General features: G+C 38.3%; 1 protein-coding gene across 9 annotated transcripts in view; it reads right to left on the bottom strand.

The window, feature by feature from the left end:
• Positions 1-23,880, bottom strand: part of Prkca (protein kinase C alpha) — a 428,575-nt gene that overhangs the window by 385,810 nt on the left and 18,885 nt on the right. Inside the window, exon 1 of one of the 9 annotated variants that reach the window (XM_087208202.1) lies at positions 15,889-16,029. The exons of the other annotated variants lie outside the window; for them this stretch is intronic. The gene's annotated coding sequence lies outside the window, so the exon portion shown is untranslated. Of the gene's footprint in view, positions 1-15,888; positions 16,030-23,880 lie in introns of those variants that run through there. 9 annotated transcript variants of the gene reach the window in all.

Below are 23,880 nucleotides of genomic sequence, written 5' to 3'. Positions count from 1 at the left end.
AGCAGAACCACTGAGCTAAATCCGGGGCCCTACACTCTAGTGTTATTTATTACCCTTTTCTCTGCTTTCAGGTTCGCAGAAAGAATGATTTACCAAGGAACTCACTTCCAATCATTCTGTTATCTACTTGCATTTTTATGATATCATGTAGAATCTGGACAGTCCTTGTAAGCTAGCAACATAGAGACTGTGTTTCTCATGACATAGCATTCAGTGGCTCTTTAGTAACACTATTTACTTCATCAGTAGTTCACAATAATCATCACCTATCACATAAATACCATTCATATTTTAAGAGCCTGTATGTATATTAGCTCTCATTTAACAACCACAAGCCCTATGAGAAAGGTAGTGTTATACATGGGGAAATTTTGCTAGGAAAAGCTAAGCAACTGACCCTAAATTCACAGCTAAACCAGAAGGGTTAGAACCCATGCTATAATTCCAAAATCCTACACCTATTCCTCCTTTCTTCATAAAGCAGAATGAGGAAGATATATGTCCATAAATAAGGTAAGGCATTCTAAATCTAAATATAAAATTGTATTATTTTTATTGGGATTTGTTTTATATCTCTGCTGCCTTTACTATCAGGACGGGTGTTCTCATTCTTAAGGATTCAAGGTGAGCTTTGCATCTATAACCTACAACATTAAAAGGGTGAGAGTAATAAGAGCACAAAGCTAGATGCAAGAGGACTCACCCAACACTCAAGTATAACTTGGATGACAGTGTCCTTGGGTACTCTCCTACGTGCTTCAGCACTTTCCTTCTTCCTTTTACCAGCTCTTATACCCCTGGCACTCAGGAGCCAGGAACACAATGGGAAAAATGGTTGGTTATAAACTTTTTCCTCCTAACAACCTTGGTCTGGGAAAATCTATAATGAATAATACTTCCAGTCCCAAAACAATTCATTTTAAACACTATTTTTATTACTACAGCAAATATTTCTAGCCACTTTGTAAGTTTTATTCACTTTAATGTATTTAAAATGTCCAGCTATATGGTGTTTTGTTGTACAAATAATGTTGGTTTCTTTAAAAAACTGGATAATACAGCAAATCAGAAAAAAAAGTGATGAACAGTCTGCCATCATCTCCCAATTTACCACCACAGCTTTCAGGTTTTTTCTAAGTATAGATTTTTAAAAATCACTTTAATCATACTGTGAATACAATTTACGATCTCTCTTATAAGTGCCAGAGTTTATTTTCAAGAGCACTTTTCCATATTTATCCTCAGCAGTAATTCTAAAGAATGTTTAAAAGTACTACATGAATATTCAATACCAATCATCACTGAATTGTTTCCCCTAAAAAAGAACAAAAAGGTTTCTAATATTTTTGGTATTGAGTAAACTAGCAATGGGTAAGTTAATTGTGCAAAAATCTTTCATATCTAAGACTGCTTCCTCAGAGCTGATTCTCAGAAGCAGATTTGATGGATCAGAGAATAAAATGATGCTGAGGGCCATGATCAAGGTGATAACAAAATATTTCAGATATACAAAAAATTCAGAGAATGGTAGGACACAGACCCATGCACTTACCAACAGGGTAAAATTTGCTGCTAGAAATGAAAAACCCAGCAGCAAAGGCAGAAGTACAGCAGGAACTTCATGACTGGACAAGCAGCAGCAATACTTAACCCAGAAGAGCCTAGAAACTTTCTGATTAAATCTCCAAGCAGGAAGAGTAGTCTCACTACCTCCCTTTCACTAACACTTCCCTAGGTTTTCATTAGCACATACAGCAGAATTTCAAAAGGTCAGCATTGGCTGCCTGCTTATGACTGAATTTAAATGATCTTCATTTTAGTGAGGCCCTTTCTGCACATATAAACTGGGGGCGAGGGGGGAGTATTCAATTAGAAAATGTGACCTGTAGAAATTTGGAGAAGGTTGTGGTTAACAAATGCCATGAAATATGCTTATTTCAAATTAATCAGTTTTTCAGAAAATACCATATACCAAAGAAGATTGTTTCAATTTTCATTCTATTTTTTTCTCCCTCTCTAACATCTAGGGTTCATAACGATTTGGTAAACATAAGCACATGTAAGAAAAAAGTATCCTGTAATGATGTGAAAATAAGTAGAATATAATCAGCAATGCTAGTAACAGTAAAAATTGTTTCTCTCCTGACTACACTGAAAGATATAAAGAAATATCACAAAAAGGCAAAAAGCATAAATGAAAATTAAATTTCTGCTTAATTATCCTTTTGCAGAGAAAAAGATACTTTATTTATGTGGAAGGCAATATCATCTTTTAATAGCTATGGGACACATTACTATTATCCTGCTGCTTCTCGGCTGGAGAAATAGGATTAGTGGCCTAAGAGGGAAGAACTTAAACTGATTAGTCAAGTAGGCAGTCCTAGGGCAAGTATGACTGAAAAAGGAACAGCCCAGCCTTCAGGAAGCCAGTGTCCTGCAGAGGAAGAAATCTGAGCCACACTGTCTAAGATTTTAGATTGCAATTTATAGGAAAAAGGTTAATTTTTTATCTTCAAAATAGATTTCAAATTTCAAGGGTCAGATTTACAATGGCTCAAAATACAGCTAATATCCCACAAAACTATTTCAGAATGGTCAGCATTCATCCATTGACAAAACCAACAATACTTATAAAGTGACTACCATATTAGGAGTGTGTATACAGCAGTGGAGGGCCGGAAGCCTGCCTGTGGGAAGCTCTGATGATATAATTTATTATTACGCTTAATAAGAACCCTAACAGTATGAGAATCATAACAAAAATAATTGAATTTCTCAATCTTGATCTCTGGTATGTTCAATTGGAATTATCATAAGAGATCACTGCAACAGACCCAAACCTTCATTTTGCAAAACCTCTGGTCTCCAGAGATAAATATGGACTAACTCAAGAACACAAGTTAATCAGAGATAGCATTCATGTCTATAATCCCAGCCAAGAGTACTTTTGACAAAACAGATGACATAAATTTTTTTGAAGGAATCTGATGACTGAAGGGGCCTCAGTCTATTTGACATTCTGGCTTTCTAACTCAGGACAAAGAAAAGGCAATTCTAGAAGCTGTGAAGGCTTCCATTGTTTAAAAGAAAAAAAAATAGTTCCCAGTGACTAAGGATGCTTACAGGGCTGAAGTACAATCTAGCATCTGTTTCAAGATTCTGGAAATAGTCCACCAGGGAGGGCTACAAAACTTGAAGCAAGCCACAGGGACCTGCTACTGTCTTCATTCCTTCATTTCCAAATACTTCTCATGTTCCAATCCTATGAGAGAATTCCTCAGTCTTTCATAAAAGGGGCCCACAGTGGGGGTGGCAAATTTCTTTTCTGAGTCTGATGACCTGATTATATCCACTGCACAACAGGAGGGAATACCTGTCACTAAATTCAGCAGACAGCCCAAACAGACGGTCACCAGAAGCAATCAAAAAATTAAAACAAAGATTATGACCAAAGTGAGTCATCAAAAATGGTTAAGCTTCACCAAAATGTGCAGAAAAGATCTGCTTGTACTATACTTAACGAAGAGGATTTCAGATATGAAATCTAGGACACACCCCTTTAACCAGGGAACTTTATTAGTTTAATGTCATCAGAGCAGCCCTGCTATGGAATAGATCTCTTGAGAGCATGGCACAAACATAAAACTATCTTTTCTGCAACTGGGTGACTGGTTGACAATGAACAATAATCTTGGAGTAAAAATGTCTAATGAGATACTAAAAACAGATCACTAAAGGGCCACACATAAGCAATTCTCCTGAAATATGAGTAGCTGGATAAAACTATTTCATTTGAGAGAGAAAGATAAGAGCACCTTTCATAGAACATAGAACCCCTAAAACAATACAACTTAAGAAAAACACAAATTAGGACCCTCTTTTCTTTCCACTTTATTTAATCTGGAGCTGTCCATGGAATTTCACCACTTTGGCTACCTAGACAATTCTGAGGCAGATCTCCTGGGATCTGCAGAGCCCACACACTACTCTGAAGAGTACATCTCATCCTGTGCATGGGTCTCCAGGCCTCAGGCAGGTATTAAGGAGTTCCCCAAAAGAAGCAGTGGGAAATAAATAATAAGGCATTTCCAGGATCCTCTAGCTCACTCTGAGTTCTGTCACCCTGACAGACTATTTCCAGAATCTTGAAATAGCTTCTCAACTGTGGGATCTCGCTTCAGCCCTGTACATTCATTCTCCTGACAACTTCCCTGTGGCAGCATCCTTCAGACTAGAATGGGGACGTGACTAGGTAATCCTTCTCTTAGTTTCTCTCTCAGGAATTAAAACTGATACTTACATCTGTTGGCATTTCAACCTGGGGACAGCTATAACATCATCAGGACCTGACACTGTCATTTTAGATTCCAAACAAGAAGATGCAGAGAAAGCCCAACCACTGCCATAAAAAAGGAACAAGACAGAGGGGAGAGATGGGAAAGAAGGGAGAGAGAAGGAGAGAGACTGAACCAGCACCTCAGTCCTGGTGCTGCCAGATACTCCATAGCCCGACACAGCCTGACAGCATTTCCCATCTTGTACCCATAAGCCACCCTGTATATCCTTACATGAATTCTATTTTGATAGCCTAAGCTGGTTTGAACAGGCATTTATTATTTGTAACCCATAAGATACAGTGATAAGTTTAACCATTTAAAAGCTAACATCTAATGACTTATAACCCCAATAGAATAGCTTAATACATGTTTCTTTAGCAGCATGTACTAAAATACATTTGTTTCCAATTCCAAGGTCGATTTTATGGTTCCCCATAGTGCTTTCTAAACCCAACTACACATATGGAAAGAGGTTCAGTAATATTAACACGGATAGTCTCTTGGTCCTAAAGGACAAGTTACAAAATCTAAAATCCTTAGGAAAAAGGCTTCACTTTTCAAATTTTTATATTTGAGAAGTCTCACGGGCTTGAAACACATGCCACAGGAACTGACACCACGGAAAGGAAACACATTCGAGGCTCAGAAGAAGTGGCACCCGAACTGGGCTAGAGCTTAGGTGATACACTGCCTCTTACCACTGCTACCACTGTCCTACTAGCTGGCACGCACCCATGGCCTGAGAAAACTAAAATCCAAACTGTGCTGACAATGAATGTGGTTGTGTTCATTCGAGCCTCTGTCCACTCAGTACTCACATCCACCACCCACCAGGCTCAGTACCATGGAGCGAGGCATACAGAAGTAATTAGGACAGACCTCGGCCACTCACAGTTCCTTCCACTGAGCATGCACACTCTGCTAAGAGACATGAAACTCATACACAATCACACTGTCCTGCAGCCTATGATGGAGTGAGGAGAGAAACACCACAGAAGGCAGGACTGCGTGACGGAAAGCAAGCTCTCAGTTCCATCACTAGGAGGAGGGATGGAGAGAGGGAGGGAACAAGAACAAAGAGCCTCAGGTCTCTCTACCAACTTACTTATGGACCTTTATTTAACCCTAGTGACTACCAAAGAGCAGGCTACAAACAAATGCTCAGACTTCCAAAGATGGAAAATAACAGTTTTAAATGCCTTCATTTCATATTTGTCTTAGGAAAGGGGGAAAGAACTTCACTCCCATAATCAGCCCCTCTTCTTTATTCTAAAGGACGCTTTCCACCTGGCCAGGCCTCAGGCTGGACCGACCGACCACCTCACTGGCCACCCAGACCACTGCTTGGGCTTGCCTCTCTTAGCCCTTCCTCTCGGATCACAAGTGAATGTTACCTACAGGCAACCAAGTTCCTTCTCCAGGACCACTTTAATGTGTGAAAAGCCAGTCCCCAAAGAAAAAAGACAAGAGAAAAAGAAAAGGGCTATTAGCACAATTTACCCCCTCACTGCGTAACCACGCTGGCCTGTAAGCAGACTCCTGCCAGCACCTGAAAGGCCATAGCTCTGAGGACACTGGCTGGCGCTTTAGTTACAATATCTTGTTTCACTGCCCACAGGGTGCTCAGCCACCCACTCTCCTTCCCCACACCTACCTACTGGCCCCTAGGATGGATTTTTTTTTTAACCTTTGTAACTAAAGAACCTGATGTGGCCATGTGATAAGAGAACTGTGGCCTAAAAACCCCAAGTTTCCAATTCCAGCATCCATGGCTCAATTTCATCTTTCACACACAGAAGACATTAACAAAGTCCCTAAAAATAAGAGGCGCGGGAGGCAGCCAAAGAGATACCTAACACTCAATCAAAGCTGCAAGTGAGGAGACCATGAGCAGTTTTGAGGAACCTGGCCAAGTGTTTTCCTGTTGGAGGTATGAGTTTAGAATCTGTGCACAGTCAGCAGCCTGAAGAAGGTAAGAGAACATGAAAAGTGGACAACTGGGAGGTCCTGGAGAGCCCTCTCTGCTCTGCCAGAGTCTATGATGTATGCAAACTCTTCACAGCCAAACTGCCCAAAGGGATGTTTTATTTCTCCCACTCATCAGGCTAGAGGAAAAATTAAAAGCCAGAAGGAACCAGGAAACGAACCATGACAACTTCTTTGCAAACCACTGCAGAATAGCTCCGTATTCTCCCAAGACAAGTCGTGCAAAGTGGTTTTCCATCTTCTTCCTAAGAAGTCTGCAGCCCTATCAAATGCAAGGGGTATTCAACCATGTGAGAGAAAGGCAGAAACCTAGCAGGGAATTTAACTCGACTCTTTTTTAAAATAAAAGTCTGAAGACAAGATGCATTATGTAAAGGTACAATTCCCAATGAGAAATGTAATTGTGTTGTATACCTAAAATGTACCAATAAAAAAATTTAACAAAAAAAAAAGTCTGAAGGCAAAATCTTTATTGCCAACCTATACATGGAAGGCAAAAATAAAATGAAATAGTTTCTTTTTAGTAGATGACTGTCCATTTCAAGTTAGAGGGGCTCAAATTATGAACAACAAGAAGGTAAACTGTTGATTTGATGAACTGTTCCTGAAACAGCAACCTCAACTTGTCAGGTTTTGTTCAGAGTCTGGTAAATTCTGAACACTTTGTAAAGGAAATTGCTGAAGCTCTTAATAACAAAGTCACGTGCCAAAACAGAATGGCTTTCTGAAAATCCTCTACCAAACCCTTGATACATTCTCAGTTAAATGCTACATTAAAAGTTCTCAAAAAGTATCTACTTTGGAGATCTGTAATTCTTAACTATATCGTTTTCTTGCTTTTCAACTAATCTGCTGGCAAAAGCTGAGAGTAATTTTACAACTCCATTATCCTCATACAGATGATTCATTTGGTAGATTATCCTAACTGCCAGCTGCCCTTCCTGAACTCTGTTGTTTAATCTGCTCCTGGGTAATATTCCAACTGCCTGCTGTTACAGGCTAAAGGTATGTGAACCAATTTTAACATGCACAGAAAGAAAATAAGGTAGTAAAGTTGACTATCTTGAACACATTTCTCTAAGACAATGTGAGTTTTGGATTATTCACCCTTTGGGGGAGTTGGTACAACAATTTCACTTTATTAATATGAATTTTAATGTGGTATTGGGGTGTGGCTCTGTAATAGAGCTCTTGCCTAGCAGGCACAGCCCCTGGGTTCCACCCTCAGTACTGGGAAAAAAATATGATGATTCCTCACGATCAGACTATCTTCAACTAAGTTATTATGTACCTGTTTCCCTGGGAGGACCTTTTCACTGATACTGCAAAAAGCAATGGGAGTGAAACAGCAGGAATCAAGACAACAGCAGTACATACCAAAGGGCATTACAGGTTGTTTAACTCTATGAATTATAGGTTTTCTTTTTATGCCAGTTTCATTTCACAGGGTCTTGATGAAGTTTTATGATAAATTAATTCAATGTTAATACTTCTATATTAATACACATAAAGCATTTGGTCACCTTCTAATTATCATTGTTGTCCCAAGATGATCACTTTCTTCTAAGGAACACCATTTTTACTGGAAAGAACTACAAGAAATGTATGGTATTTCAGACTGGGAGATTTGGCAGACATAGTACTTTCTTGAAAATGTATAAAGAATGATTGTCATTTCAGTGAAACTGACAGTATTCATTGCCAATGAAGAAGTTAAGCTTTAAAGTGAAAAACAGAATTTTAGAAAACTTGTTTCTGCCATCAGCCTGACAGCTTCCTAATACTTAAAGGGCTTTTCCTATGAGGTTGATGGTACTATTAACAATTATAATTTTTGATGCTGTATAATGAAATATGTCAACATTGAGAAGATCTGCAAACTAGTGTTTTTCAAACAACCAAAGAATGAGGTTACACAAGCACATAAAAGAGCCACTTAACATGCAAGACAGGCCAGTGGTCCCAGACAGGATTTCTGTCTAGGCTGCAACTACCTTTTAAGAAACTACCATTTACAAACTGTAACTATTAAATAGTATCTCCTATTATCTGAAAAGGTTATTAGAACATTCTTCCTTTTTCTAGTTACATGTCTATACCAGACATAGATTTCAACCAAAATGTATCTAAACAGACTAAAAGTACAATCACTGAGAGCCCAACCACATTTTAAGTCAGATATGAGAGATATAAGATGCCTCCCCTCTTCTAACAAAATTTTTTAATTTAGAAAAAAAGGTCTTTTTTCACAAAAATCAATGTAATTCATGTTAATGTATAAAAGGATTACTATTTTGAGTTAATATGTTTTAAATTCCCTCACTTTAAAATTCATAATATGTAAATATTAGTGGATTAAAATCCATATAAACAGAAGTTCTTTGGAGTCTCCAATAATTTCTTACTATATGAAGGTATCCTAAGACCTCAAAATTTGAAAACCATTACCTTAATCTGTATTTCAAAAATTCAAAAATATCAACTCCATTTATTTAATACATCCGAATAAAAGTGACCTGATATTCATAATAGGACATAATAGGACATAAATATATTCCTAAGAAGCTTGGTTTTTAAAAAATCCATGCTTTGGGGCTGGAGATAAAAGCTCAGTGGCAGAACACTTGCCCAGTATGCATGAGGTCCTGAATGCAATCTCTAGCACACACACACACACACAAATTTTAATACAATAATGACATTCTTTGCTCTGATGACCAGGGAGCACCTCAGTCGCCTCTGTTGGTCTAGTTTATACACTAAAGCCATCTGACCACTTCTTTTCCTGGCACTCATCAGCCATCCATTCACAGTGTAGTGCACCTTGGAGATGCTGCTAGGATTCAGCAGCTCTGTCCTCGTGGACACTATGTTCCAAGGTATGCATCCATCCACCCGCTTGTGTATTCACTCCACAAAATCAATTAACCATTTATTACATGCCAGGTACTGTGTGTGGTCTCCTTCTCAGAATCAAAATGTTGATTTACCTAACTACTTTTTATCAGGGCCTTGAATTCTATTTACAGATACTCAAAATTTTTGTTCAATTCCAAATTTCCTTAAAGGATTTAGGGTGAATTTCCTTCGCCCTAAATCTGAGGACTTTCCTGCCCACAATTTTGTGATAAAAACAAAACTCCATGGTAAGACTGACAGTCAGAAGGACTATGATGCAATCAGCCACCAACCTGACACTTTCTACTCTTCTCCACGGTAAAACACGGCTCCCCACCCAGGAGGTCTGGGAAAGCCAGTCTCTGCCATTAGGAAGGCACCTTGAAACCACTTCTCAGGAGGCTCCAGAAAAATGAAAGCTGCTTTTTTCAGAATGACCTGAGATTGCACGGATTTCCTTATAAAGCAATTAGGCAAGTGATGGCATATATAAACAGTACTCTGCAAATCATTACAGCAAGAGTCCAGAGGAAACTGAAAGATAATTGTCCATTAGTTACACAGGCTGAACATAATGACTGTTTCAGAAATTCAACTTCCTAACAAGGGTTTTTAATTCAATCACAACTGTGAAACATACACAGGCACACACAGGTACGTGCACAAGAACACAGGGAGAGCACCACCACATATAAGAACCGCCTAAAAATCTTGTGTGGGAGGTAAAAGTGCTCCACAGAAATCAATCTCAAATCTGTGAGTTAGATATAATAATTCTGTGATTCCACGCAGTTACTATTTCCAAAGCAAGACACGGTATAAGAGTACCTAAGAAAATCCAGCTATAGAGGTATAGCAAGGCATTTAGTTTACAAAAGGGATAAGAGGAAAATTAGAAAGACAAAAGGGGGCCTTCTCTTACTCCAAGCATATGCAGAGCCATTGCATAAAAGTGGCTTGATTATACTGTACTATTCTCATTATTTCAGTAAAGGTCTGAACACAAAGCACAAGGTGAGATACAAAGTATGCGTGACTTGTGCCAATCAACAGGACTTGTCACTATGGAAGAAAGCAGTGTGACTGTAGTTCTACCACTTACTACCTACGGGATAGTCTTGTTTCTTCAGCTTTAGCTTCCTCATCTGTGAAATGGGACTACCAATACTAACCTCACAGGGATAATTATATAAATCACGCAGCATGGAAACACACTAATATGGTTAACTGTTACTATTGGAAAAACTAAGCCTAGAAAAAAATAAAGACAAGATATAAGGCAAGCCTAGTAACAGCCAGAAAGACTAAGAGAGAGGGATCACTTTGGTCCTAGGTGATCAGGGAAGTTGTCCTAGAAAAATACCACTTTGGAGCAGTTCAAATTCCCTTTTACAAGGCTGACTAGGAAATTTCCATTCATTGATATAGTTCTTGGGCTTCAAGAGCCCATGACAAGTATTTATTGAAGAGTCACTGTGAGGAAACATACTTAGTCAGTGGCTCTTAACCTTTCTTGAGATATGGCCTTCCCTGAGAGTCTAACAAAAGGTTTAAGAACCTTTCTGCAGAAAATGCTGTGGGCAAACTAAATAATAAAAATTAAAATACATAGATAAATAAGTAGGGGAGTGATGGGGTCCAAGAAACCAACGTATAAGCCCTAGGTAAAGACAAACAATGCTAGATATTCTGATGCTATTGATTTTGAAATGAAGGCCAAGGTGGTCAGGCCCAACCTCATGATTCGATGTACAAATATCAAGCTCCTCTTTCATCACAGCTTATCTCAGCAAATGGTACCACCACCCATACTACTATGCAAGCTCAGAACCTAGGACTCATCAAGATATGAGATACACCCTCTCCTTCACCCTCCTCTTCAATTAATCTTTTGTTTCCTGCTATGTAGTACAGGCTGGCCTTGAACTATGTATCCCAGGTTGGCCTTGAACTCAAGGCAATCCTCCTGCCTCAGCCTCCTGAGTGCTGGGATTACAGGTCAGGTGCCACCATGTTCAATTAATCTACTAAGTCCTGTCCATTTTTAAAATATGGTCTCTCACAGACACCTGCGCCCACTGCTCAAGCCATCATCATCCTCTGATAGGACTGCCTCAGTCATGTCCTAACTGATCTTCTCAGTCACACCACTCTCCTAATCTGGTCTCTGCATCATAGGCTGGGAGAATTTCTAAAACTGACTGTGTCATCTCCCCCCATTCCACATACACCTAGGTCTCTTCAACAGCTTTCCATGAACACAAGACAAACAGAGGAAATGTTCTTGTTGAGAGAAGTTATAACATTCTGTAATTAATAACAAATAACGCTGTGGCCCTGAAACAGGTAATGGGGAGAAAAACATGATGTGGGGAAAACATGGCAGAAAAAAGATGGATTAAGTACCAAAATATCAGCAGCCCTGTGTATATTTCCAGTTGCTTAGGAAACAAGGTTTGTATTTACAACACACATAACCAATGTTCAGCACAATAAAACACAAAATATTTTCACACTCTTTCCCCCCTCAAATTTTGGAAATCAAAAGTAAAAAAATTATTCATATCCCCAACACCCAAAAGTATCTATTTAATATCACATTTGCACTTTAAAAAATTATATTATTTTCAAGAACTTATGCAACGTAGAGTAGAAAGACAAATGAAATATAAATCAATAGAAATATCAATATACAGAAATAATATTAACCTTAGGCAAAAACCATTCTAGGCATCTTCCTACAAATATGGAGAGATGGTTACACAGGTAGACAAAAGTACTTTTACGAAAATGGGTTATATTCTACATGTTATTCTCATTTTTAATACACTGAATTTAAATTAAGAAGTTTTGGAGCTGGGGATATAATTCAGGCATCAAACACTTGCCTACATGTTCAAGGTCGAGTTCAATCACCAGGAACTGCCACAAAAGGTGAGGAGAGGTCTTTTTAATGACATTCTTCGTTTTTTTAAAAATTCTTTTATTGGTACATTTTAAGTATACAATAGGTTTACATTTATCATTGGGTTCTTGTACCTGTACATGATGTATCTTGGTTCTTATTTTTTCCCCCTTACCTGTGCACCCTTCACCCCCTCCACCCTTCCCTATTTACATAGATTTTGTCTCCAATTTTTTTTTCTTACATTCTTCAGTTTTAGGCAGAGCTGGTTGACTATTTTGAGATATGGATACAAATATTCTAATCGTTCCTCTAATTTTTCTTCTCTGCTTCCAGACTTTTTCTCAGTTACATTATTTTTAAAGTATCTAGGTTTATAAATTACACATTATGCCTGGTTCCCATGTTGTCTGGAATTACTTTTACCTGGAAGTGAGTAGGTTGGGACACTCACCCTGTCTCCTCCCACAGCATCTCCATTTCTAAAGTCCCTATTTTGATTCAGCTTTAAATTAGGTAGATTTCAACACTCCCCTCAAAGCAGGAATAACAACTGATTCAGTCACTGGTACCTCCTTAGTGTCTGTGTATAGCAGGTGCTCCAAATCTGGCTCAATTTATACCAGCACAAGTGTCAGAATAGCTTGTAACTTTTTAACCGCACAGAGGACATCTGTGGCTCCTATAAGATAATCCAAAATCTTGAATTCCTTGAAAAGGGCTATAAGAAAATAACTCAACAGAAGTCTTCAACATAATTTTATAAGCTACCTTCCTGCTTGATATTTTTTCCTTGAAAAATTGCAAATACCTGCATAGTGACTTTTTAAGGATAAATATTTAGGACAACATGTAATAAAAAATTTTATGAACATAAAAGAAAGAAAAACTATTCAGAAGATAACCAATTCAAGTTCAATTTCCAACTCTTAAGCTGCTATCACACTATGCCAGACTGATACTGGTATGGTCAAGTACACAGTTAATTATTTGTGACTGATTACCACTTATAACTTATCAAAACAATTCCTTACTTATGACTACTCTTCAATAATTCAAAACTGTAGGATTGTTTACAAAATGTTTTCTTCCCTTCAGCAAACTTCTTTTAAGGTTGAGACACTCAAAATGGACAAGTACCCACAATATAAGGTACATCTCCCTAGAATCAAATCCAATAATTACAGGAACACACTTCAGAACAATATGCCTCTAATTCTGTGCCTCCAAAAGGATACTTTATAACAAACAAGAAGATATTAATTTTCTATCTTAATATACATCTGAATTTTCATTTTAGAAATGAAAAGCAGGAAGGGAAATCTTAGCATGCTTTGATGTAATGGTACTGAATTTGAGGCGCTTAACTAATATTTATTGTCTGTGAGGCTTGCTATATGCCAAAACATCTACATTAAAAACTACAAAGCTAGTAGCTAAGCATAGAGATTGTGACCAGCCAAAAATTAACATTTAGCATGGCATCAGTAAGTTTCTTTTAAGTTCCACCCTCCCTGCCACAAACACATACAAAAGAGTAGAAAGTATTCTAACATTCATGTAAGTGATTTCTCAGGGCTATAATAACTTATCTTTACTGCTTGCATGTATATAGGATACAAGAACTCCACACCCCTGAGCACCTCTGATTGTGCAGAATTCTACTGCCTCCAGGATTCCCTGACTCGTGTACTTGCCCCCTCTAACAAACACTCACTGTCAAGTTCCTCCTTTGCCCTCCAAGACTTCAGCTGGCTCTCCTATCTTAACTGCCAAGCAATTTTAGCAAAATTATTGCTTGTGACCAGGTAGTTGGTACATCAATGATGAATATAAACAACTTCTAAATAAAGAATTTCTGAGGCATCCAAATTCACATAACCCTTTCTGGCCTAGAACACACACAACACCCAATTCTGACATTTTTCTTCACTCTCCACACAGTGTTTTTAATACCCTAATATTTTTTCTATCATTTTTCCCTGAAATTCTCATCTTAAACTAAGCAGCCATGGTCACACTTATGCCACATTAATCTTTTAAAAAAACATCATTGTTTGCACAGCAGAATCACCAAGTCCCTGCTGACCTTTTCTGCTATGAGAGCTTCCTGAACATTTGAAACCTAAACCAAACTGGAACCACATTGCAATAAACTTTTTTTAAAAAATTGTCAGTTCTGATACCAGCATTCCCCAGTCCCCTGCCAGAGCCAATTCACGCAGCAAAACCTTGTTCCCTGAGCCCTTGGTAATTATTTTCCATTACTGAGATTATTTTTAAGCAAAAGTCCAATGTGCTTGACTAAGCAATTGATTGAAACAAACATTTTATGATGTGTAGCTTGTTTGTAAGGTTTAAATGCCTTCTTTATCTATTCTCCATAAGAGCTTAATGCAATACAGAAATGAGGTGAAGACCATGGTTAACGCAGAACTAATCCACATCATTTGTACTCAAAAATGATATATTAAGCACAGCATTATTAAAATGCAGGTCAAATGGTAAGGCTTACACTTTCTAGCACATTTAATAAAAGTTATAACATAGACCTTTAACTTTCAGCTCTATTATATAATTGTACAAAAAGCATTTGAAAAGTGAATCAAAGCTGATTAAGCTTGCATTCATATAATTGGCAGATTTCAAGGTGGGTTCATAATATTGAATTTTTTATTTATTTTTAGCTCTTTTCATAAAACATTTTGGTCCTTGTTAGTGACCTTCAGAGGCTAGCTGCCACTCTCTGCTCAGCAACTAGAAGAAATCAGATAGGGTTTGGGGTTAACATAGCAAAAGGAAACTGCTTCTATTTAAAGGTCTTTGGGGAAGAGAAAGGGAGCCAAGGAAAAGCAACAAATTCTGGAGTTTACAGTTCTCTAAATGTACTCTAGAACAGCTGTTATATTTCTTGCTTTTTAAGTTCCCCTCAAGTAGTAACGACAAAACAATACTAAGAACCTAAAACGACCAAGATAATAGAAACGACTTACTTTACAGGAATGATTTTTCAATAGTTCTAGGAAAACTGTAGGAGTGATGTAAAAAAAAGTTTTTAGCATACACTAAAATTAAACTTCAGTTAGCTTCAAAGTGGTTCGAGGGTGAAAAAGGGCCTTGAGTTAATGAGCAGCATCTTATTGCAAGTGGAAGCTAATGAAGTTTGGAATTTTACAAAAGAATGCATCTTCCCTTTGAGCCACTCTGTTTTCAGAAGGCCTAATTGAAAAAAATTAAATTCTAGCACAAATAAACAGCAGAACCACAGTGCTGGCTCCCTGTCGTAGTGTTGTAAGCAGTAGGTGCTGGAAACTTTATACACTCTGGAAGGTTAGAACCCCAGCTATGACAGAATTGCCAGTCAGCACAAAGACCAGCCATGGCCTCAGATACAGGAACACCCAGTTTAAAAACTGCTAGTCCATTCCTTCCACAGCACAAGATTCCAAGCTATCAGATTCAAAGTTACCATCCACTCTTTAACCTGTCTTGTTCCTAAACACACACCCAAATGCTCTTCAATAAATGTCCAAGGAATTCCAGCAAGATAGACAAAGCCTGGCTTAGCACTACAATGAGCATTATACAGAGGAAAATATAAACAAGAAAAATAGTGAAGACTAATGAGCCCAGTCCTAATGATTACAAGTACTGTACATTCCTATCATTTTTTTCTATTACCTTGAGATCAGGAAATGCACTTCCAAATGGAGCAATACAACAGCCTGTTGAATTTTGTTTCTATCTATAAAAATTACTTACCATAAATAGTTGTCAGTGTCTCTGAAAAACAGCTGTATGAAACTTCTGCCAGGAAGAGCCAATTAAAATTGCAAAAACATCTTATTTGTAGCTTATAGTCCTATTCCACAAAATGTGCTCTTTTCCCTCTCCCCTCCCTCTGTGTCCTTCTCAAACACAATCAAAACACAGACACAGCTGCAGAATCTTGGTTCGTGTGGATTTTAAAATTCAGCCTACAAGACAGCTTTGAGCAACAACCCAAAAAAACTGATATGCTTAAAATTAGTGGGGGAAATAGTATGCTTTTTGCATACCAAATTTGCTTTATTGAACAGCTGCATAATGAAAACAATGCTGGAAGTCAGAAGAACTAATGCAATGAAAATACACAGCCTTCACAGCCGCTCCCTGTGCCAGCCTTGCTCATCACTTCTCGACAATAAGCATTTAGTAAACCAGCATTAGGTGCTTATGCTAATAGTCACAGTGTGTTCCACAGCCAAAGTGGTTTTTTTTCCCCTCACTATAAGTCAAAACAGGCAGTTCTGAAAATTGGACTGAAGCTTTCCTTCTAGAGCCAGGCAGAAATGAACAGTGACAAGCTTGGTCAGTGACCAAAGGAAGCCAATGGTTTCGTGATTGCAGCTGAGACATGGCAGCCTCCAGAACGGTGTAAAATTCAAACACTCATGGAACAGGGGAAAGGTGAAGTGTGAGCCAGGTTAAAAGAAGTACCCAAGAGGATTTTCAAACACCTTAGGACACCACTGAGGAAGAAGTACATAGCCTGCTGGAGGAATTCCTAGGGTTAAAACCACCTTTCTAAGAATAATCAGCCACTACTTAATTGAGAATTTAAGGGGAAAAGAGAGATTCTCCCATTTAAAGGATAAATATATACTAAAATTAAATCTCTATGAGAAGGAAAAGAAAAATCTTTCTTTTAAAAACGTACAAAATGATTAATCACCATGGGCTAAAGTGTCAGCATTTAAATTTTCTTTAAGAATTCCACTGAGGGTGGGGATTTACCTCAGTAGTTCTGCCGCCTGCCTCGAAAGCGCAAGGCCCTGAGTTCGACCCCAGGTACCAAAAAAAAAAAGAATTCCACTGAATCAAGCTCTTTTTAACACACTTAAATAAAGTCAAAATGCCAGTGCCAATTTGTATGGGTTTTTCCTTAAAACAAAACAAAAAAAAATGTGCCTCAAACCCCATTAACCCAGACACCTTCTCCAGAAAATCCCATTATTCAGACAAGACCACTTCATCCTTGATCTGTTCACCAGAAAGCACTCTGATAATTCATGCTATCCCAGAAACACAGGTTAAGGCTTGAATGCTTTTAGAAACACAAAACATTTAACCATTTAGAAGAATTTATTTCAACTTTTTACAGAGTTATTTTCATTTGTTATAGTTGGCTACATTTTATATTAGGCAGAGCTAAACATTTCTAATTTGTAGGGCAGACTTCACTGAGGTAGACTGCCCACCGCCACGCTGTTTTCTCCGGGAGAACTACGTCCTGTACAGCACCCGGGACGGAAGTCATTAGTCCTAAACAGCCCTAAACACGGAAGATTAAACCTCTTGTAAAAGCATAAGATTCTCAAACCACAAATAAATCTCTTAAAGATACCAAGAACCTGTTTTAGACCTCACGAAACTGGAAGAATGGTCCTCGTTTGGCTTTAGATGCTAATAACGCCTTCCCCACCATTTCCCCTGGGCACTCCACCAGCTCCTACAGCAGAGGTCTGAAACTAACAAATCAGATGTCAGGGCTACGATGAGTACGGTGCAGTGATAAGAATGTGTGCCCAGCATGCACAAGGGTGTGGTTTCAATTTCCAGTACCGAAAACAAAAAAAGCAAGCCCTGGGTATCACCAAAATTACCACAGTCTTTTCCAAGAGGTATTACATTTAGACATTCTGTTACAAATGAGGCAAAAGTTGCTTTCTTTTGCCTTGCTATATTGCGGACAAAAATAAAAATTGACTTCCTACCATAAGATTCAAAAGTAAAACACTGGTCAAACTTTCAACAGTAAAAGAAAAAAAATAAATTATAAAAATAAATTCCATACAAGACAGAAATTACGCATAGTTTATATTATCTTTAAGACCATTTCCATAAAGCTCAGGCTATAACTAAAAACTTGTGCTAATAGAAACAAAGATAAGACAGATGCAGCAGAGACAAGAACATCATGTTCAAATATCCTCATTGTTCTTGCATGATCAACCCTTTCCTCCTGCACCTGCCCCTCAGGTCAGCTGGCTGGTCCCAGAAAACAGACTGCAGGCAGAAGTTTGATCTGTGAAATGAAGGATTAAGAGACCATGATCAACCCTCAGTCTAGTCTCTCACTCTAGAAATATTTGGCCTCAGGCTCTAGATGCCAAGATCCTACAAGTTTTTGTGGAGAAGAAGCCCACACCAACTTTCAAGGTACATGAACGTCAAGGGAGAAGTAATCCACAGTTAAGCCTCTGAAATTTGGGGATTCATTTGTTCCTATGGTACATAACTTTGCCAGTCCCAAATAACACAACAAAAGTGTAAAAATATGCAAGTCATAAAGCAGCATTAATCACATAGCAGGGCAAAACAGATGCATATCAAAGTTTTCAGAGGTTAAAGAGGGGCGTGCAAAAGGCCCTATTTATACCTAAGTATGACATTAAGGCCAAGGAAGAAATTGCAAGAACAGAAAGTTCGGGATAGAGTCTTTAAACACAAACTACCAAGACTAGATCATCAGAAGACAGAGCTATGACAGCCAGATTCAAGCCCCCTTCCCTGATGACCTGAATCCAAGAAGCAAGGAGCTAAGACTTCAAATTAGTCTTTCTGACATCCCATGTCTATACATCACCCCAAAAGCACTAAGTAAAACTTAGGGCTACCAGCATCATTTTAGACACACCCCTTTCTTAATTTATGGAGTTGTTTCAGAGATTAAAAGTATAGTTTATATCTAGATGTCCCCCCTCATACCTTCAGAGGCAGAGCTTTTGAAAGCTGACTGAATCATTGGGCGGTACAGCTGACTTGCTATTGGGAGGTGGGGTCTGGCCAGAAGAGGCGTGTTATTGACAGGGAGACCTGGAAGGGTCCATCTTCCTCCCTGGCTCATCCCTTGTGCTCTGCTTTTCCTCTGCCATGCCCCTCAGCCTGGCTGTTTCTGTTGTGGGAGTCAGCCAATCATAGACTACAAATGTAAGCAGAAGTAAACCTCTCCTTCAAGTTGTAAGTATTTTGGGGTATTCATTGCAACAGGGAGAAAGTGACTAAGACAATGGGGCAGTTAGTAATACAGATAAAAGTCTTACTAAAAGAGAACAGAAATAAACGCTCTAGCCAAGAGCATAAAGAATGAAAGCAAAGCCAGGCAGTTACCTTCTTCATTCCTACCAGGATGCCCAGAGTAGGCACCCACTGGTCCTATGACTACAGACCTCATCCAAACTCATAGACAGGTAAGTCCAAAACTGTTTCCCTGTTGCTATTTTAAAGTCCTCCTTACTTCATAACATTCTATAATCTAATTAATATCAAAGGAATATGGCCCTCCAAATACCTCTTTTGCCTACAATCATCCTCCTAACAAAATACTTGAAAATGGAGTTGAATCTCTAATACCATATTCTAGTTTAATGAAATCTCTCTCAAACAGTGACAGATGCTTACATGGCTAGTGTTTTATCTGTTTTATCTCTTCTGATGGGATGAATAGGTAGTACAACTGCACAACTCTACACAAAATTAAGAAATCCTTTTACAGATAGATACAAATGTCCTGATTGAGCAAATAAAAGAAGATGGACAGTGGCTGTTTCAGTACCTCCCTAGGTCACGCACAAATTGATTATGAGAAAATATTTTCCCAGCTGTTTCCTTCTGTACTGAAAGCTAAGAGACAGAGAGAAAGATTCACAAAGATCAGGGGGTGAGGATTGAGTGCTAAATGCATGGAAAAAGAAAGAAGAAAAGAAAACTCAATTTTATCCCTTTCTAAAGAGAAAAAACAGGACATCAATTGCTAGCTGAAAAGAAATGTTTCTAGGGAGCCAGGACCTCAAAGCCAACATAGAAAAGAAGAACTCTCCTGATGAACATGATGGGTTTAGTTGAACAATTCTCGGTTAGTGTCCAGAGAATTACTGCTCAGGTACTTGCTGTCTCCAGTTCGTTTTACTCTGTGACCAGGTACACTAAAGCTCCAACCCCAACAGGTCATCAGAACAGCTCCTATCTCCAAACCTCACCCCACCTAAAACACTAGGCACTTGCTGCTTAAATTGCTCTCCTCTCCTGGCTTTCTCAAAGCCGCACTTCTACCCTCTCATTGGCAGCTTCTTTTCATCTACACTGCCCACAAATGCGCATGCTTCTACTCTGCTGACTGCACCAGCCCTCTCACCATTTCCCTTTGGGCCCCCTCCCCAGACACTCTCATCTTTGCCCTTCATTCAAGGCAGTCTGTATGTAGATGATTCTCACATTTGACCCCCTGCCTCATTATCCCCCTCAGTTCCAGCACCTAAATCCAGTTGACTTCCCCCCTTTCCTTTCCAAGAGCTCTAAAGTATCTCTCATTCAACAGGTTTTCAAAGCCATGCTAGTATGCTATACAATAATAGCTATCACCACAGTCCTAACCTTTGATGCCAATGCCTCCCTCCCATTGTCAATTCATCCCCACATCCCGCTGATTTCACTCCGAAATAGGTCAGTAAACATTTCTCCAGCAACTGACTCCTACTTTCAATCTCTAGAGCACACAATGCTCCCTCTTTTAAGTCCTTTGCACTCGCTGGCTGCTTTACCCAGATGGTTGTTCCTTCCTTTTTTCTTCAACTAGTTAACTGTCATTCTTTAGAACTCATTCAAATGCTATTTCCTTAGGTGAGATTTTCCTGATGCTCAGATTCAGTTATACACTATCAGTGTCCAAGGCCCCCTTCCCTTAGGACTCCTTAAGTAATTTTTAGTTATTTGCCAACATAATTATTAGATGAGTGGCTGGGTCCATTACAGCAGAGACAGTTCCAACCATGCTTATTCATATCTTCAGCATCAGAAACAAAGCCCCACAGATACAGCAATATTAAAAAAAAACTCCAAGTCAAAAATGTTAGACTTCATTCTATAAAATAATGCTCCTCCAAACTTGTCATATTAATAATCAAAGTTAACTACTTCAAATTTCAATAAATGAATAATAGCACTAAGGATCAAGCAGAAAGGACAAGTTGAAATAAAGAATATAAATCATATGGATAAAGGAGACATGTAACAAATTTACAGGGCTGATTTTAGCTATCTGGCAATTACAGAAGTAGATGATAGAAACAGCTAGGAACATTCATAAAGGAATTGATTGTCAAAAACAAAGGTACTGTGTGACAGCACTTTCAGCAAATCTCCCCTGTATCAAGCTTTAGAATACCAAAAATTTACAGGGCCGGGGATTTAGCTCAGTGGTTCCGGTGCCTGCCGCGGAAGCGCAAGGTCCTGAGTTCAATCCCCAGTACCAAAAATACCCCCAAAAAACCAGAATTTACAAATACTGATAAATAAAAGCTCTAAATAAACATCAAAATATGAATCTGGTGCTCATGTGAGATGCAAGTACACACCATCCATTCTAAAACAAGCTGAATCTGTAATAGCCAGACTGTACCCTATTGGGCTTAAATTCACTGGAATCAGTCTCCGCAGTTCAAAAAGGAAAGGCAGAGTAGACAAACAGCAAGCATGCAATATACAGTTGATTCTATGAGTTAACAACACCTTTCAACCTCAGACAGAACTGAGAAAAGAGGATGCTCCTAGAAAGAAGTGCTAGAATTGAATTAACCTTTGATTAAATGTAAACCCATTTCACGTATCTTTGAAACCTTCATCTGCTGTTTGCCAGGCTTGACTGCACTTGTTTTATAACATCGTCATATACTAAGATATATAACACAGGAAATTAAAAACATGTTCTGACAGAAAGATTTTCTGTTTTATTATGAGTGAGGGGAGGGGAAAGCATGTTAGGTCTAAGTAAAGATTAATTTGCCCTTTAAAATGTATAAAAATACATGAATAATTTATCTTTAAAAACTTTTATAAAATGTCAGAAAAATCCATATGAGAAGAAAACAAATTGATAATCAAGATCTACCTTCAAATACTAAACCAGTCACTTAGCTGTAATTTAGCTAACACTTAACCTCTCTAAACCACATCCATAAACTAACCCATCCTCAATTGATTGTGAAATTAAATGAGAAAAGAAAGTCTACATAAAGTGCTTAACACTAAGCATACACAAAAGGGGTTCTTAACAAATGTTAGGTACTCTGATAATTCCCCATAACTAGCATGGTACCTGGTGGTTAATACATACTGAATAAATAATTATTAAGTGTACCGATGCATGGTAACCAGCCGCAGAAAGAGGTCTTGAGGGCCTTAACATCAACCACAAAATCTAAAACTTCATATGAAAGGCCACCTTTAAAAGAGGGAAAAGAGGAAAGACATGGGAGACAGGGATGGAAATCATTTTAAAGGTCAGATTTGCACAAATAGGATTTGTACATGCAAAAGCATGCAGTCCTATAAACTCAAAGTAATCCTAGGGCTCTCCAGCTAGCTCAAAGGATTGTAAACAAGCTTTCAATAAATCACAACTAGCCACCCCTTAGGGCTTTTATCCTCCGGGCACTCAGATCTAGGAACGGTTGCATCCTGTCTTGTTGCTTCCAACATGCCTTCGTCTCCCATGCATTTGTTTTACCCCACCACCATCAAGCATCACTGTGGTAAGGTAAGCATCATTATTATTTCACCCTTCTTGATGGTTCTTATGACATCAAACACAAAGGTATACTCCTAGAATTTATTTTGTTATTTCCTATCCAGATGATTACTAAGGCAGGAGATGCTAGAACAATTACTTGGGTCACAGAACTCTGCAAAAGACCACAAAACCAATATGCGATTCAAACACTGGATTTCAACCACAAGGAGGTTCACACAAATTGGACAGTAATAAATATTGGCTTGAGTCCAACAGAAATTGAAAAATTTTTAACGTTTTACATGCTGCTCATAAAGAAACATAACATCTAGAGATGAACAGGACGTAGCTTTTAAAATTTGTCTTCATCCTAAAAGAACTACATTGTGGCTCAAGGCCAATACACAACAATCAATGGTTGATTTTACACAAAAATTTCAATATTTCAATGAAAAATTTTCACTACCATAGATTATTTTTTCCAAGATATTGCATTCCTATGGAAGAAGTAAAAGAAGGGGAGGAGGTGAGTACATTATAAAAACACTGAATAGCAGGATAATTTAGAGCTTTCAAAGATCTTCTTTATCTTCAGAGTAGATCAGTAGCCAGGAAAGGACTTGGAAAGTATATACCTAGAAATAACAATTCAATTTTATCTCCCATGTCAATTCCTATCAACAGATACAGAATAGGTCCTTCAAGTCTTGAGCTAAGGAGGATTCTGTTTTTGAACAAGGACCATGATTAGCATTATCTGCCATAGGTACTGGCAAGAACATCACGTATTTGTTACCTTAAATTGATTCCAACCTCCCTATAACAACGATAAGGACAGAGGCCTAAGCTGGATCCAAACCAATATTACCTAATTCCCAGTCTAGAACTCATTTATTACATTAGAAAAATCTTAATTTTTTTATACAGTACATTAACTTAGGCATATTGACACATTTCCTCATAAAAACAATCTTTAAAGCTCTGTACAGCCAGTGCAGACTTTATTTAACTGTATTTTTGAATTACCTGGTATAAAGAGGCCACTAATTCTTAGGAAAATCCTGCTCTGCCATATCAATAGCTGGTGGATTGTTCTGTATACAACAATTTCAGGAGTTGCTTACCATCTCCTTCTTCAAACAAACACACCCACTTCACCTCTTGTGTGCTTATTCTCTTTGTCCCCAGATATTCCAATGCACAAA

The sequence above is a fragment of the Heterocephalus glaber genome, unplaced genomic scaffold (assembly GCF_053883595.1).
Source record: "Heterocephalus glaber isolate CG9 unplaced genomic scaffold, H.glaber_assembly_v1.0 deba00000937, whole genome shotgun sequence".
Taxonomy (NCBI): domain Eukaryota; kingdom Metazoa; phylum Chordata; class Mammalia; order Rodentia; family Bathyergidae; genus Heterocephalus; species Heterocephalus glaber.
This window is presented reverse-complemented; position numbering and strand designations above follow the sequence as displayed.